Genomic DNA, 16,982 nt, shown 5'->3' with positions numbered 1-16,982 from the left:
CATTAGAATAGGAGTCTCTTTTTTTTTTTTCCACTATAATTTCAGCTCTTGAACGAACTCCAGAATATGTATGGTGCACTGTTTGACACTGCAATGAAGAACACTGGTTGCCTGCTTCCCAACCCCTCCTGAGGGTTAATACTAGGAATTATAATAAGTAAATGAAATATGGAGCCCGTTTCCTGACCTCCCTCATGGCCTACGTGAGAAAGCCTGAAATAACTACTGAGAAAAAACTATATATATATTTATTTTAGTGCTTCTAAAGTTAATTGTGATAATGGTATTTCTCCGCTAGTTAAATTAACTACTTTATTTAGAATAAAAGCCCAGATGAAATCCTATTATTTCAATCTACCTAATGTACCGTTAACATTGAATTGGTATTACAGTCGGGGTAGTTATTATTATTGCAATTCAATCTCAGCTTTAATATCATATTTATATGTAGCTGAATCAGAGCTGAACTTATTACAGCTATATGTGCCAAGAGCTGCTTACTGCTAATACCTTTCATTACCTGTCTGAGGACTTTCTCTCTGGCCACTGGAGCCTGATTGTTCCAACAATACAAAGGTTAAGCCAGAAGTGCCAGAGAATCAATACCCTCAGAAATGGCCCCAAACCAGCGTCAAATGGGGAAGCTGAGGGATAAATGTCACAACTTTCTTACCCCTTCGTTAGTTTAACTTTGAGACATTTTCTGCTCCAGTACTCTATAAACTTTATCACTAGGGGATACTGTTAAAAATTCACATTCTGATTCCGCAGATTTGGGGTGGAGCTTGAGATAATAGTGATAATCCACTTTGAGTAGAAGTTTGACAGTCTCCCAGAATCCCCCAGAGGAATTCAGTTCCATTTGCCTTCAATGGGAAGTTGTTTGATTATTCTCCTTTAGTTTTCTTCTCTTCCCTGTTTCTCACATCTTTATTCTCCTACTAGTGTTTCCTACCTGCGTGCGGATCCTTATCTCAGGGTCTGCTTCTGGGGGAACCCAAATCAATAATATACATACATATACAACACTTATCCATACCCTGTTCTATCTATTTAGATCCTAACTATCTATCGATCTATCATCTATCATCTTGAACACAGCAACACAGTGCAGCTTCTTAAAGAATCCAGACAATTGAAGAGCTGGAAGAGAAAGGATAAAGAAACCCAGGAGACAGCAGCAGAAAGAGTAAGCTGGTGATCACCAGCTAACAAACTGACTTTGCCTCCTTTGTATGTAGCTGTCAAGAGGATGTGATATTTGGGAACTCTGGTTAAAGAGGAGACTGGGTGGTTAGTTCTGGCTGCACAGACGGTGCCTCTTGAGAAGTCCACAGAGGGACAGCAATTCTGCTAGGAAAGACGGGCGAGGACTTTTCACCTGAGTCTATTATTCAGGACATGCTGTTGGGAGGGTTGGCCATCGGGGTCATGGAAAGAAGGTAGGTCCAATGTTAATATTGGAAAGGAATGAAATCAGCAGAAGCAGAGGGACACTGGCCGAGGTGGCAGGGGAGGCAATGCCACACTTCGTGCTTGTGGGTCAGCTCCGCAAAGGAGAGGAGGATTAGTGAATGGGCTTTGCAGATGTTCACTTGGGATTCCTCAGTGACTCTGTGCAGCTGATACAACGTGTGCTACTCATCTTGTGGCAGCAGGGTTGAGAGCAAAGCTCTGGACTTCCTCAGCTCAGACCCCACACCTGCCACTTCATGGCTATGCCACCTTAGCATGTCCCTCAACCTCTTTAAACATCAGTTTTCCCATCTATATAGTGGAGACATAATGCCTATCTCATAGCATTGTAATGAAAATCAAAGGAGATGTTGTGAATAAAGTACTTGTGTTAATAGTTAATAACCAGAGGACAAGAGAGTTGCCCTAATATCGCAAATATACCCAAGAATGCTGGGGAAATGGTGGGTGGTGGTTTTACCTGATTCAGGCATTGTGTACACACACACACACACACACACACACACACACACACACACACACACACACGTACATGTTTAATATCATATTCGTAGAAACCCACTGGAGTGATAATGCCCTGATGGTGTCAGTCAGTCCAGCTATGACAGCCGAAAATTCCTACTAGCTCTTTGCTATGCATGAAATCACTCTGTGAAATCTCTCTTTCAGCAAAGCAAACACCTGTCCTTGGCGGAACGCAAAGGGAAACTTGGTTTAAAGCTCTTGCTCCCCCTTCTTTTATTTATTTTTTTATCTTTAACATCTTTATTGGAGTATAATTGCTTTACAATGGTGTGTTAGTTTCTGCTGTATAACAAAGTGAATCAGTTATCCATATACACATGTTCCCATATCTCTTCCCTCTTGTGTCTTCCTCCCACCCTCCCTATCCCACCCCTCTAGGTGGTCACAGAGCACCGAGCTGATCTCCCTGTGCCATGCGGCTGCTTCCCACTAGCTTTCCACCCTATGTTTGATAGTGTATATATGTCCATGCTGCTCTCTCACTTCGTCACAGCTTACCCCCCCCCCCCCATATCCTCAAGTCCATGCTCTAGTAGGTCTGTGTCTTTATTCCCATCCTACTGCTAGGTTCTTCATGACATTTTTTTTCTTAGATCCCATAGATATGTGTTAGCATACGGTATTTGTTTTTCTCCTTCTGACTGACTTCACTCTGTATGACAGACTCCAGGTCCATCCACCTCACTACAAATAACTCAGTTTCTTTTAAAAGTCTGTGATCCCTGCTAAGACAGTTCCTGCCAAGGCCACTTTTGGTTTCTGAGTCAGGCCATCCAAGTTCTCTCAGGGCACAGGCTCAGTCCTGACAGTGTCCTACTGTACCTGCGAGTCTGGGGGTTGAAAGAGAGGAAGAGTCACTTTGTTTTTACCCCCAAGACCCACAGATCACACCCAGTGGTCTCACCATTTGCTGTGGCTTCTCTCCACGGTCCTGACAGGTTGATATTCTGGAAGGTCAAGGACGGGTCAGTTCTTAGCATTGTGCAGAAGAGAATCAATCATTGTTATAACCATTTGATCCCAGCAGTTCTTTCATCTCAGTCTTCTGAAAGCAACTTCCGCTCCTTAACCAAGTTCTGCTCCAATCTCTTCATGGGCCAAAGAAGGTGGATGCTGATGGAAATCACAGATGTGGCCAAACCTCCCTGGCAGCAGTCTGGTCGGAGGTCATATGGCCTCCTTCTAGTAACAGGTGGCACTTGGCCTCTACTTTTCAAGAGAGTTTGAATCAAGAGACATTCAGGGTAAAACACTGTCACGTTGCTTTTAATTTTCTGTAAAGCTTATTTTCAATAAGCTATTTGACAGCTGGCTTTTTGACATAAGCTTGTAGGAGTGTCGTAGGTCTCAGAAACAAAGTCTCTGCTCTTTCAATAGTATGGGTTGCCTTTGTTTCAAATTTCAGGATGCCACGTAATAGATATACCACACGCACACACTTTGTCTCACGCAGCCTTACACACACACGTGGAAGTGTGGAAGCAGTCAGAGAAGGAAGCATAAAGAATTTATTATAATTATGAGTAAAATAAGTAGAATCTTATTTATACTATACTATTATTATGAAGGATAATCATCTGTTAGTTAATTAATATGCTGGACTTGAAAGTGGCTCTAACTTGTGCTGAAACATGAAATGTTTGTCCTCCCCCCTCCTCCTTTCCAACTGGGAATAATAAAAGATCCAAGATTCACACATACTTGTGAAACTCAAACACATTTTAAAAGAATCGGTAGGCAGCAAATCTAATCTAAAATACTCACATTGAAACCACTGATCAGAGAAATCTAAGTGGTCCTAATTAACGAAGGGACTCAAGCACTCCCTGCTTGGGGGGAATAGCCCAAGTTCCAAATGCGGACTTGGTGTTCATATAGCGTGCAAAGACACAGAGTTCAAACACAGAGACCACGGGATGTTGCCTAGAGCTCCACCGATGGCATCAGAAACACAAACATTCCATCTGACTGCCGTGTGATATAACACAGCTGACCTATATGGAAGATTTTAGCGCTGCCCCTTATTCTCCCTTACGTAAAGGGGTTCAACAGGGTGACCACCTAGGGATGTACGCGTGCATTCATATCTGTAGCTCCCCAAGGAAAGAATCAAAGGCCAAGAGTGGGTGACCTGGACTCTTGTTTGGACTGGAGAGCACAGATAGCAGCTGCAGCCTGTCACTGAGATTGGCTGCTGACAGGAAAAAGCATGAACAATTTCATCAGATCTTATAGATCAGTAACAGTGGAATACCCTTCCCCTAACTCGTGGCCACTGTGGTAGCTACAGTTGGTTTGATTGAAATCAGTATTTAAAAAAAATTTTTAAATGTGGTAAAATACATGGAACATAAAATTTACCGGCTTAATCATTTTTAAGTATACAGTTCAGTAGTTTCAAGTACACTCATATTGTTGCACAAGCAATCTCCAGAGCTCTCTTCATTTGCAAAACTGAAACTCTGTACCCATTAAATAATAACTCCCCATTTCCTCTCTCCCCCAGCCCCTGGAAACCACCACTCTATTTTCTGTCTCTGAAGGTGACTATTCTAGGTATCTTACATAGGTGGAATCATACTGTATTTGTCCTTTGGGATTGGCTTATTTAACTTAGCATAATGTCCTCAAGGTTCATCTATGTTATAGCATGTGTTAGAATTTCCTTCCTTGTAAAGGCTAAATAGTATTCCATTTATGCATATGCCATATCTTGATTCTCCATTGATCTGCCAATGAACACCTGGATTGCTTCTATCTTTTGGCTGTTGTGAATAATGCTGCTATAAACATTGGCCTATGAAATCAGCATTTTTAATTACAATGGTAAAAGGCTCAAATTCCATTTCATGACTAACTTACTGTCTGATCCTCAAGAAATGGCGTTTTGTAGAGAGTGTAAAATCACTCTATTTCGGGAAGCCCTTTTGGCCCAGGATCCTCACTGATACGGCTGAGGGGTGTTAGGAAATGGATGGGCGTGGAGCAGAAATGAAGCTAATTGGTCTATAAATCTATCTCAGTTTGAATCTTCAGCTCCTTAGCACTAAATTTCATTGTTCCAGAAAGATGCACTGAATGAGAAACTTTACTCAAGAGTTCTACCCTTGTTGATACAACAGTATTGGCTAATACTTGCAAAGTGCTTAAGATGTTCCAAACACCATTCTTAACTATTACACTCTCAGTATCCCTGTTGTACAAATAGGAAATGAGTCAGAGAGTGGCAAAGCACCTGGCCCAGAGGTGCACAGCCAGTCAGATATTTAAACCCCAGTAGTTTTGCTCCAGAATTCATGCACTGTACCACCACACTACACTGTATCTCATTTTTTCACATATACAAATAGGTGTGTGTGTGTATGTCTACACTGTATCTCATTTTTTCACATATACAAATAGGTGTGTGTGTGTGTATGTCTATAATTGTTATTTTTTGGACAACCAGCAATGAAAGAAGGCCCCTTAGAACTCCAAAATGATAATTCTAGAAAATGGTGCAACAACATGTGATAGAAAATACTCTGGTTTTGTAAGTGAACGCAACTTTGAATCCTAGCTCTCCCATCAACTGTCTGGTAACACTGACCAAGTGTTTTATCCTCTTGACTTTAGTTTCCTCACCCGGAAATGGGAGCCATATAATATCTACTTGGCTTAGTTGTCAACATTTAAGGAAATAATGTCTATAAAATAATTAACTCCTGGTAGGTACTCAATAAACGCTAGTGCTCTCAACTTTTATGAGGCAAGAGAAGAATGTGATCTCAAAAAAGTGATACGTGTTTTCATAACAACCTGAACCGCATAAACACATTAATTACCACTTTATTTTTCTATGTACAAGGTACTTAATTAGATGGCCTCTTCTCTCTTTTGCATTCTGCCAGAGTCTGTTCAGAAATACAAGAGACATGCTATGTTGGATAACTAACGGTAGGTCCTGATAAAAATCAACCCCGTATTTTCTTCAAGTGGGGAAGCAACTCCAAATGCCAGGGTCAGGGGCACAGTTAATGGGCTGTACCTGTATCCTCCTTCCCTTTGCTCCAGAATACCACGACTTTGAGCACTCATCAAAAATCAGCCTTCCCTGCCAGCACAGAAAGAACTGCCTCCCAGCCTTGACCCAAGGCCATAATTGTGTAATCATGTCTTGACAGCCTTATAATCAAATTCTTGCCTCTTCCCTTGACTTGATTTTTTTTTAATGGTGTAACAATTTGATTAGTAGAAAATGCTATAGAATCCACTATTTCATTGATAAAACAGTGCTCACATGGAAGTTAAGATATTATTTGTCCACTTAGCTCAGCTGATTCAAGAATGATCACACTTGGTAGGATAGTGCTGCACTAGGAAAGATTTCTTCAAATTGCCCCAAGACGCTTTGCTCTGAAGACATGCAGTGAAGCACTGAGGTGCACACACATCCAGGCCTGCCCCTCTCAAGAGAAGACTTTCCAGACAGCAGAGAAGGAGTTTCTTCATAGAGACTGAAGGATAGTGTATGTCCCCATGTGGACGTACTTGGATCTTTACACATGTATATGAAACAAATATATGTCTCATGTAGTTTCTCACTCTCTCTATTATTTTAGAGCAGTTTAAGGTTCACAGCAAAACTGAGAGGAAGACATGGAGGTACCCCTATAACCCACACGAGCTCAGACTCCCCCACTATCAGCCTCCTCCACCAGAGAGCTACATTTGTTACTGCTGATGAACCTACACTGAGACATCATCATCACCCAAAGACCAAGGTTTGCTTTAGGGTTCACCTTTGGTGGTGTACGTTCGATGGGTTTGAACAACTATTTAATGACGTGAATGTATAATGTCTAATGACAATGGAAGTGCGGGTTGTCTTTCCTCATGGCTCTCTCTTGTTTATTGCCTGAGATGAAAAGTTGAAAGGCCAGGATCCATTTAAGCTGTATGGAGGGGCTGGTGCTTTCCTGAATGGAAGAACTAACTGGAAAAACTACCATTTTCCTGAGTTGGATCATCATTTCTGACTTTTAAGATGTGGCCACCAGCTCTGTTTCTGTGTGCTGTGGTAGTTCATGATCTCTGATGTCTTTTCTCAAACAAGTAGGTCCCTCCTTGGGAGTGAGTAGAATGTCTCCTGCCAACACTTAAGTCAGATCACGTTTTTCCCTTAGGCCAACTCTGCTTACAGAGTTCTTGATCTATTCAGTTATTGCTATAAAGCACTATTCACAAATTTTAAAGGGTAATCACTGAGCATTTGCATTTTTAAAGTTCTCAGGACCACTTTTCTTAGTTATCTGCACTATCTGCTATTAGGTCATATTCTCATTGCAGAGATGAAACCAAGCATGAGATAGGGTAGTGACTGGTTCAGAGGTTAAGGTGAATTTTGGTTCAAGGTGAGAATTCACAGGCTTTGGTCCATTGAGCCATGTTTCCCATGCTTACATATCTGTGAAACAGCAGCTATGAGTTGAAACTCTGAGAAACATTCTCAATAAAGTTGAAGATTTTAAAAGAACCAACCTCCTCCTTCCCCCTCTTCTTTTGACATAGCATCTGTTACACTCCTCGTAGCATCTGTCACCTGTCCTCCTTGGCTTGAATACCTTGTGACGGGGTGCTCACTGTCTCAAAAGCAACTCATCTCAGATCCAAATATCTCTTCTTGACAAAAGGTGTTCCTTCTTTAGGTAGAACCCTGTGTCCCTAAGAGTCTGCTTCTTGGTCCTTGAAACTTGGCCAGCATTTTGGGACAAAGCGTTTCAGAAATAATTTTTAAAAGGGAAACGGTTGCACGCCTGAGTAGCTAGGTCATTGCATTTGAAGTTCATGAGCCTTATTTGTATAATTGATAAATCAGGTTAGTTCTCTGTTTCTCAGGGTATCATCTCTTTTCTTTTTACCTCTGTCATTTTCTTCTATTTTCTGCCTGGTATCTTCCTTCTCTTGTAGATGTTTCTATCTTTTTCTCTCTCTCGCAGGTTTATATTTCTCCCTGTGGTGTTTTTCTATTTTTCTCTTTTTGCTTCTTTTCCTTTTCCCCTATTTGCCTTTTCTATCAATTTTAATGAATATTTATTAGATACCTATTTCAGACTAAGGAGTACGCTAAATGCATACGGAAATATAGGGAAAGCCTTTGCCCTTCAAGAAAATAAGCACTTCTGTAGAATCTGGTATCTCTCCTTTAATTAACCACAATAAAAAACAGTTACTTTTCCTGGCTTTGTCTTTTGTTCCTCATAGTTAACTGGGAAAAAAGGCAAATTGAACATGTTCTATTTCTTATTGGAAGGAACAAAAAGATAATCTAAGTGGGCTTATTTTTTGTACCTTTATGTGACACTAAATTAATTTTTTTCACTTTTTACATCAATGGGACTTGGTTGAAAACATGTATTTTCTTCATCCCTGCATTACTCCCTTTTCTTTGACATGAGATAAATGTTAGGAATAAGGCTCAAGTGCTCTAGAGAACCTATTGGTTTTTCTATGTTATCAGTAAGCAATGGCGTATGGTTGGCTTATATTCAACACCAGTTGCTTTTTCACAGAGTGAATTGTATGAATCCAGTAGTCCTCAACTTGAGCCTGCCTCAGAATCACCTAGAAGGCCAGTTAAAGCACCCATTTCGGGGTCCTACACACCAGAGTTTCTGATTCAGCAAGTCTGGGGTGGGGCTGAGATCTGTTTCTCTAACAAGTTCTGGAGTGCTGCTGCAGGTCTGGGGACTGCATTGTGAGAACCACTGTTTTCAGCTGAACTTCGAATAGTAAAGAGACAGTTTTGCCAGTAGGGGATTGGTGGCAGGTCTATTCACCTATGCTCATTTTTAAGGGTTCAGAACAGTGAAACTTAAATTAAACCTTTAAATAAAAATATTATTTAATGCACTGTTCTTATATAAATGTTTTTCTGTGAGTGAAGGAAAGGATTCTTCTCCAGAGTCTCAGAACTTCAGCCTGGCACAGATCCAAAGGGCAGGAGGAGCCTTCCTCGGATGCTACTTAGTGTTTGCACGCTTCTCTCCAACTGTGCCATGCACTGCTAGCCAGTTTTAGGTCAACCCTGCGATACTGTTTTTCTAAGCAAAGGAGCAAAAACATGAGCATGATTCAGGTTATAAAATGTTGATTTTAAGGACCTCCTGCTCTCACTGTTTTGGCAATTTAAAGAAATCTAATCTCTGTAAACTACCTTGCTGTGACTTTCCCTGATACCATGTTTGTTTGAGTTTTGGATTCAACAGTAAGATCATGATTTAAAAGAAAAAAAACAGGAACCTTAAAAGTCAGGTTTCTTCTAGACCCAGGCTGTAGACAGGCCAGCTGTTGTGGGCGTGGACATCTGTCCCTGTACACACGCGTGTGGTGGGTGCACATCCGTGCAAAGGGCAGGTGTGGACGGCTCTGGCACTACCCAACTCATGAAACATACGGATACTTTATCATTTAACATCCCTGACGATCAGGACGATGGCTGGGCTCGATGACAAGAATTTTAGAATTTAAAAATTCCTACAAGGGCTTCCCTGGTGGCCCAGTGGTTGAGAGTCCGCCTGCCGATGCAGGGGACGCGCGGGTTCGTGCCCCGGTCCGGGAGGATCCTACGTGCTGCGGAGCGGCTGGGCCCGTGAGCCGTGGCCGCTGAGCCTGCGCGTCCGGAGCCTGTGCTCCGCAACCGGAGAGGCCACAACAGTGAGAGGCCCTCCACGATGACATTTAGGTCTGGATTGTGTAAACTGTCAATTATACGTCATTTAACGTAGAGCCCTCTGCTTTAAAAAACTTATATAACTTTGACGTCTAATGGGTGGAACAGTTCTCAGAGCTTTCTGAGATGCTGTTTCTGAGTTATAATCCTCAAATTTGGCTCGAATAAAATTTTTTTAAAAATTCCTACAAATCATAGTTAAATGTTATTTAATAAATTTAAACTTCCAAGAAAAGATTTCTATTAACTTGCTGATTTCCTATCCATCCGAGTAATAGCAAACTTATTGCAGTGGCTCTCAAATGAGAAGCTTTTTGATTTTCCAAGACAACCTGTAAGTTGTTACACTACTTCCCATCTGAACCATAAAAAAATTCATTGTGAGTATTGAGAATATTTCACTTACAAATGTTATACTATCTTTTTAAAAAAATGTATTCAGCAGACTTACCTTCAGACCCCAGTTTATTGGTGCAGAGAACACTTCATTTCAACTCATTCAGTCTGGTCTGTAGGTACGTTGGTAGAACTGGAGAGATTCTGACACATACACTTGCCTGGGAGAGAGGAGATTTAAAAGGTTACAACCAAAGAACAGCAGGATGGGATGTCTGAACTCTATTCCAAAGTACCTTGGTAATTCTCTCAAGATGCAAATACCACAGCAGATCACTTCGTCCACTGTCGTCTTTGGTTTTTCAAGGAACCTCAGTTTCTGGGACAAGGGCAGAGACCCTGGAGAAAATCTAACTAATCAGGAAGGTAATTCCTTGTTCCAGAACCAGGCTACCCCAGAATCAAGTAAGTCTTGTTCTCTTTGATGACTATTCGTAAGCTGTGCATTGAATCATGAATAACTATCTGAACTTGCCAAATTCTGAGCACCTCAGATCTGATTTCAAAAATTACGAATGCACAGAGTTTACCCTGAAATATTCTGGTGTAACATATGAGGTAAGGCTCAGGCAACAGGATCTTTTAAAAGTTGATTCTAGTGGTTTGGGAACCACTCTGATATGAGAACACAGAGGGGAGAGCCGCTGATTATCCAGGGGGCGGGAGAAAACAAGGTCTGGGAAGACTTCACAGAGAAGGTGGCATTTAAGTTGGGCTTAGAAGCATGAATATGATTTCAACAAATGCATGAGGCTTTTCTAGGTAGAGGGGAAACCACAGTAGGTCCTGGGAGGTGTAAGAGTTCACGGCATATTTGGGGAAGCAGGGCAGCATGCAGTAATCACATGGGGCTACATCAGAGGATGTATGGGGGTTGAGTAGGAAGGAAGGGAGGGTGGGAAAAGTAGACTGGGGGCCAAGGACACACTCTCTTGAGTGTTATGTAAGAAATTTGAATTTTGGTGCAAGCAGTGGACAGTCATCACAATTTTTATTTTAAGGAATGTTTTTTAAAATTAATTAATTACTTCTTTTTTAAGGAATGATTTTTAAAAAAAGAATCTGTACTCTAGAAGTGTAATCTGTGAAATAGCATGGAAGAAAAAGTGTAGTAAAAAGAAATGGAGGGCTTCCCTGGTGGCGCAGTGATTGAGAATCCGCCTGCCGATGCAGAGGACACGGGTTCGTGCCCCGGTCCGGGAAGATCCCACATGCTGCGGAGCGGCTGAGCCCGTGAGCCATGGCCGCTGAGCCTGCGCGTCCGGAGCCTGTGCTCTGCAAAGGGAGAGGCCACAGCAGTGAGAGGCCCACGTACCACCAAAAAAAAAAAAAAGAAATGGAAAACAGACTCTTCATTAATGAGGCTATCCAACAGACCAGATAAGAAATAGTCAGGGTCTGATTTTTAAGTGGCAGCAACAATGAGCGATGGATTTGAGACACACTTGCAGGAAGAGTTTACGTGCCTAAGGAAGAAGGAAGAAATGAAGCTGGTGTCCATTTTCCTGACACAGTGGATGAAGTAGGAGGTAATACGTTTGACCAAGCTAAGAAATAAGAAGAGGAATCCAGTTGGTAACTGTTGAGTTGGAGATGCCAGGGCAAGGATGCCCAGTAGTAAGGAACCAGTGGGGCTGAGGTTCAGGCAAGAAGTCTAGGGTGGGGACACAGGTCTGAAAGTACTCAGTGACGATGTGACATCATAGGAGGGGTCCCAGGAGAGTCTGGAGTGAGGGATGAGAGACTGACAGTGGTCAGAGCCTGGAACCACCAGCCTTTAAAGAGTAGGCAGAGGGAGAGGAACTAATACAGAGACGAAGGAGGAAAGAGTTATCAGAGAAGAAGGGGAAGCAAATAACTTCAAAAATGGACAACTAAGCGAGTCAAGGGAGAACAGCTGCAGAAAGAAGGAAGGGATCAACAAGAAAAGTGACGTGATCTCCTTAACAGGTCATTAAAGAATCTGCAAGAACAGTCTAGCTCTAGCTCAGCCAAGGAAGTGATTTGGCTTCCAGTGTTGCAGGATGGGTGAGATTTAAGTGAGTAGGGAAGTGAATGGGACTTTCCAATGGGAAAGACAGTCAAGGTGTAGAACTGGAAGGAGTCGGGTCCCAGAGGAGGGCGTAGAGGAATGGAGATGGCTACAGGGGGATGATTATACCTATTTAAATGTGCAGGGACTTCCTTGGTGGCGCAGTGGTTAAGAATCCGCCTGCCAATGTAGGGGACATGGGTTTGTGCCCTTGTCTGGAAGGATCCCACATGCCACGGAGCAACTAAGCCCGTGCGCCACAGCTACTGAGCCTGCGCTCTAGAGCCCACAAGTCACAACTGCGGAGCCTGAATGCCACAACTACTGAAGCCTGCGCACCTCGGGCCTGTGCTCCACAACAAAGGGAAGCCACCGCAATGAGAAGCCTGCGCACAGCAACGAAGAGTAGCCCCATCTCACCATAACTAGAGAAAGCCCGCGCACAGCAACGAAGACCCAATGCAGCCAAAAATAAAAATAAAATAAAATTTATTTTAAAAATGTGTATAGGGCTTCCCTGGTGGCGCAGTGGTTGCGAGTCCGCCTGCCGATGCAGGGGACACGGGTTCGTGTCCCGGTCTGGGAAGATCCCACATGCCATGGAGCGGCTGGGCCCGTGAGCCATGGCCGCTGAGCCTGTGCTTCCGAAGCCTGTGCTCCGCAAAGGGAGAGGCCACAACAGTGAGAGGCCCGCGTACCACACAAAAAAAATATTAATAAAATAAAATAAATGTGCATAGGACGAGAAAGGAGATTAAAATACACGAAATGAGTGATGGCATTAATGTTAAGGAACTGGCTGGGTTATGGGAGATATTTTCTCTTTGTTAATTTTTCTATGTTGTTGTTTTACATATTTTTGCAGTTCTTTTACCTCACTTTTATATTGGAAGATGAACTTTATTTTTAAGAGCCATTTGAAGGCACAGCCTTAGAAAAGAGTAGACACCTCTTCTAAGATAGGGAGAAAGATGGCAAGAATATCCGTAGCTACAGATGACTTGAGAAGCAGAGGGGAGGGAATTTAGGAAGTTCATCCCAGACGGCCTTTGTGATGCTTGCCCTGCTTTCCAAGTGGAATTCATGACTCTCCCCCTACTCCCCCTTTGCCCTACACATCTATGCATTAATTCACCTACATGGTTTGACTGCCCTTACTTGTTTTCCTGTCTATTGATCTCCCTCTACCCAGCTATAAGCCCCTCCAGGGTAGAGATCACAACTTATTTGTCTTTATGTTCCAAAAACTTAGCATAATTCCTGCCTCATAGCAGGTACCCAATGAATTCTTATTGGAAATACTCCCTTTTCTTAAGAACTTGGATCACCCCCTGAGAGTAAAGGGGGTAAGAATTGGCTGAGAACTTAAGAAAAGAAGTTACGTTCAGAAACAACCATGCTGGAGGAGAGCAAAGTGACTGGCGAAGGATCCGTATAAGGATTCTTGGGTAAAGATCTGCTCTAGAGGAGACAGGGGTGTTTTATCACATTAGTTTAAGAGCAGCATTAGCAGCAATAAGGCAATGATGCAGGCACTACCTTGTAAGAGCAAAAATCCAAGTTGAGGCTTTCAGAGACATTTGATAGTTACCAAGAAGTCTCCTAGGACTTCCTCTCACACGCTGGTGAGTGCACAGCCCTGAAGTCAGGACATCGACAGCCCCCCTCATCCGAAGAGGCACTCCTCAGTGTGTCAAGGAACGTGATACGTGTGCTGTGACCGCCCCCTCTCAGTCGCTGGGCACAGGAACAATCAGAACGCCCCCTCTGCTGGGAGGAGGTCACAGTCCAAGAAGACAGGTAAACCAAAAGTTGGAAGCGCACACAGCTCTCAAGGATGCCAACTGGCTTTGCTGTGTCGGGTGATTTCTCACATTCCCTCGGCCAAGTCTCCTGTTTTGTAACAAGTTCAGTCAAGGGTTTTACTGGAGTAGACAAGCATGAAATGAATTTTCCAGAGAAGTTTCCGAAGTGGGGGAAAGTTCATGGCTCGAAAGCACCGCTGGGTAATGAAACGAGACTGTGAACTTTTGTTTTTCTTTATAAAAAAGAAAAAAGAGAGTTTCCCAGGTTTTAAAATCTGAATCTAAAACTTGTGCTGTGTCCTCAGCTCTCAGCCCATCTTATTCTCTAACCCTGGTGTTGCAAGCTTATTTTATGCTGCGTCAAAGCTGCCCAAGTGGGTGACCCGGTCCCACTGAGCACCAGGGTATTGGGTGGAAGACGCGCAGGCTATAGCCTCCCTTTGCCGGCGCCCTCTGCTTCGCGACTCCTCGGTCGCAGCTACGCAAAGGAACTCAGGGCAAACCTACTGAAGGCTGCTTGCCTTAACCAGCTGCTAACCCCTCATTATAAGTCTTTATTAGACCGTTGTTTATTATTAGGAACTCATCTTTCACTCACCTAAAACCAAAGGCTAGTTTTAAGGATGAAGAAGCAAAACTAAAACCAATCTGGCCATCACTCTCAGCTTTGGGCATTGCCTACTCAGCCCTTGTCTTTGATATACAATCAAATACAAATGAATGGGGCTTCCCTGGTGGCGCAGCAGTTGAGAGTCCGCCTGCCGATGCAGGGGACGCGGGTTCGTGCCCCGGTCCGGGAGGATCCCACGTGCCGCGGAGCGGCTGGGCCCGTGAGCCGTGGCCGCTGCGCCTGCGCGTCCGGAGCCTGTGCTCCGCAACGGGAGAGGCCACAGCAGTGAGAGGCCCGCGTACCGCAAAAAATAATAATAATAATAAAATAAAAAAATACAAATGAATGTTAGGCTCCCAGACTTAGGAGAAAAAAATAAAATAAAGTAGAAATACAGCTTTATAAAACAAGCACATGAAAATGCTTTGATTCATCCTAGTCCACCACCCATCCAATCTGCTGACTCTCAAATCTGCTTTCACTGTCTGACCTTGAGTAAGTTATTTAATAAGTTACTGGAACGCAATTATCTCTAAATTGGAATAATAATACCTATTTGGAAGGGTTGTTGTGAGAATTAAGTAAAGTATAGAGCACGTAACCCTTGATAAATGTCTATTTCCGTTACCTTCAAACTGCCTCTTGGAATTACTCCTATATCTCTATTAAAATTGCCATATGATCCAGCAATCCCACTCCTGGGCATATATCCAGACAAAACTATAATTCCAAAAGATATATACACCCCTATGTTCATAGCAGCAGTATTTACAATAGCCAAGACATGGAAACAACTTAAATGTCCATTGACAGATGAATGGATAAAGATAATGTGCTGTATATGTATGTACATACACACACACACACACACACATATATACACACAGTGGAATATTACTCAGCCATAAAAAAGAATGAAATAATACAATTTGCAGCAACATGGATGGGCCTAGAGATGATCATACTAAGTGAAGTAAGTCAGAAAGAAAAAGACAAATACCATACTTATCTGTGGAATCTAAAATACGACACGAACATATCTACAAAATAGAAACAGACTCACAGATTATAGAGAACAGGCTTGTGGTTGCCAAGGGGGAGGGGGTGTGGGGAGAGAAGGATTGGGAGTTTGAGATTAGCAGATGCAAACTAGTTGAATAGGATGGATTAAACAACAAGGTCCTACTGTTTAGCACAGGGAGCTATATTCAATATCCTGTGATAAACCATAACAGAAAAGAATAGGAAAAAGAATATATATATGTATAACTGAATCACTTTGCTGTACAGGAGAAATTAACACAACATTGTAAATCAACTATACTTCAATAAAATAAAAACAAAATAAAATTACCGTCATCAGAGTGCAGATCTTTATTACGTTTTACATCCTTATTGCAAAAATGGCATCAGGATAAGACCTCGAGCTTACCTCCTTGCAACCCACCTTGCCTTATGCAATCCTTTCCCTTTCTAAAACATCGCTTCCCTCATGTCGCCCTTGCTTGAGGTTTTCTCCAGCTTCTTACTGCCTTCTGACCCTGCAGCCTGGAGTTTAAAACCCACAGCCCCTTCATGCCATTCATTGCCTGCGACTATTCTAAATGTTTCCGTTTCAATCAGGGTAACCTTTAAAACTTTTTCCTAGGGGTAGGGAAGTCTAACTTATTTTTTCTACCTTTTTTATTTTGTTTTTGTGCATGTGTCTCTCTTCACACTTTCTCCTCGGTGCTCACATCTGTGTCTCTATCAAAATCCACTGCATCCAACAAGATTTAGTTGAAGTCCAGCTCAGTCCACAGAGCAATTCCTGCTTCTCCAGTCCACACCGGCCTTTAGCCTCTTGCTGAACTCTGACTGCCCTGACAGTCCTCATCACGGTTTCATGCTTTCCACAGCAGAGGCACACTGCAGAGCATGGAAATCCCGAGTACATGCAGGTAAATACTGACCACCATTTTCTTTCTTTCTTTTTTTAAAAAAATTATGGAGCAGTAATTGTTTTTTTAAAAATTAATTAATTAATTAATGGCTGCGTTGGGTCTTTGTTGCTGTGCACGGGCTTCTCATTGCGGTGGCTTCTGTTGTTGCGGAGCATGGGCTCTAGGCGTGAGGGCTTCAGGAGCTGTGGCTCGAAGGCTCTAGGGCACAGTCTCAGTAGTTGTGGCGCACAGGCTTAGTCGCTCCGCGGCATGTGGGATCTTCCAGGACCAGGGCTCGAACCCATGTCTCCTGTACTGGCAGGCGGATTCTTAACCACTGCGCCACCAGGGAAGCCCTGACCGTCATTTTCTTGATTGCAGAGCCCAAGAGACCGAGCTCAAGTGGTTAAACTAACTCAGGAATGGCCCCTCTTCAGCAAACTCTGCCTTCCTTTCCTTGCCCTTCCTTCTTCCCTCTTTTTCTTCTAGTAAAAAAGTATTTTAT

General features: G+C 42.8%; 1 protein-coding gene across 1 annotated transcript in view; it reads right to left on the bottom strand.

The window, feature by feature from the left end:
* The window catches only part of NEDD9 (neural precursor cell expressed, developmentally down-regulated 9), a 299,037-nt gene that overhangs the window by 234,655 nt on the left and 47,400 nt on the right, over positions 1-16,982 (bottom strand). The window contains exon 2 of the mRNA XM_067006770.1: positions 10,164-10,269. The gene's annotated coding sequence lies outside the window, so the exon portion shown is untranslated. The remainder of the gene's footprint in view (positions 1-10,163; positions 10,270-16,982) is intronic.

This window comes from Kogia breviceps, chromosome 10 (assembly GCF_026419965.1).
Source record: "Kogia breviceps isolate mKogBre1 chromosome 10, mKogBre1 haplotype 1, whole genome shotgun sequence".
NCBI lineage: Eukaryota > Metazoa > Chordata > Mammalia > Artiodactyla > Physeteridae > Kogia > Kogia breviceps.
Note: the sequence above shows the minus strand (reverse complement) of the source record. Positions and strands in the feature narration are given on the sequence as shown.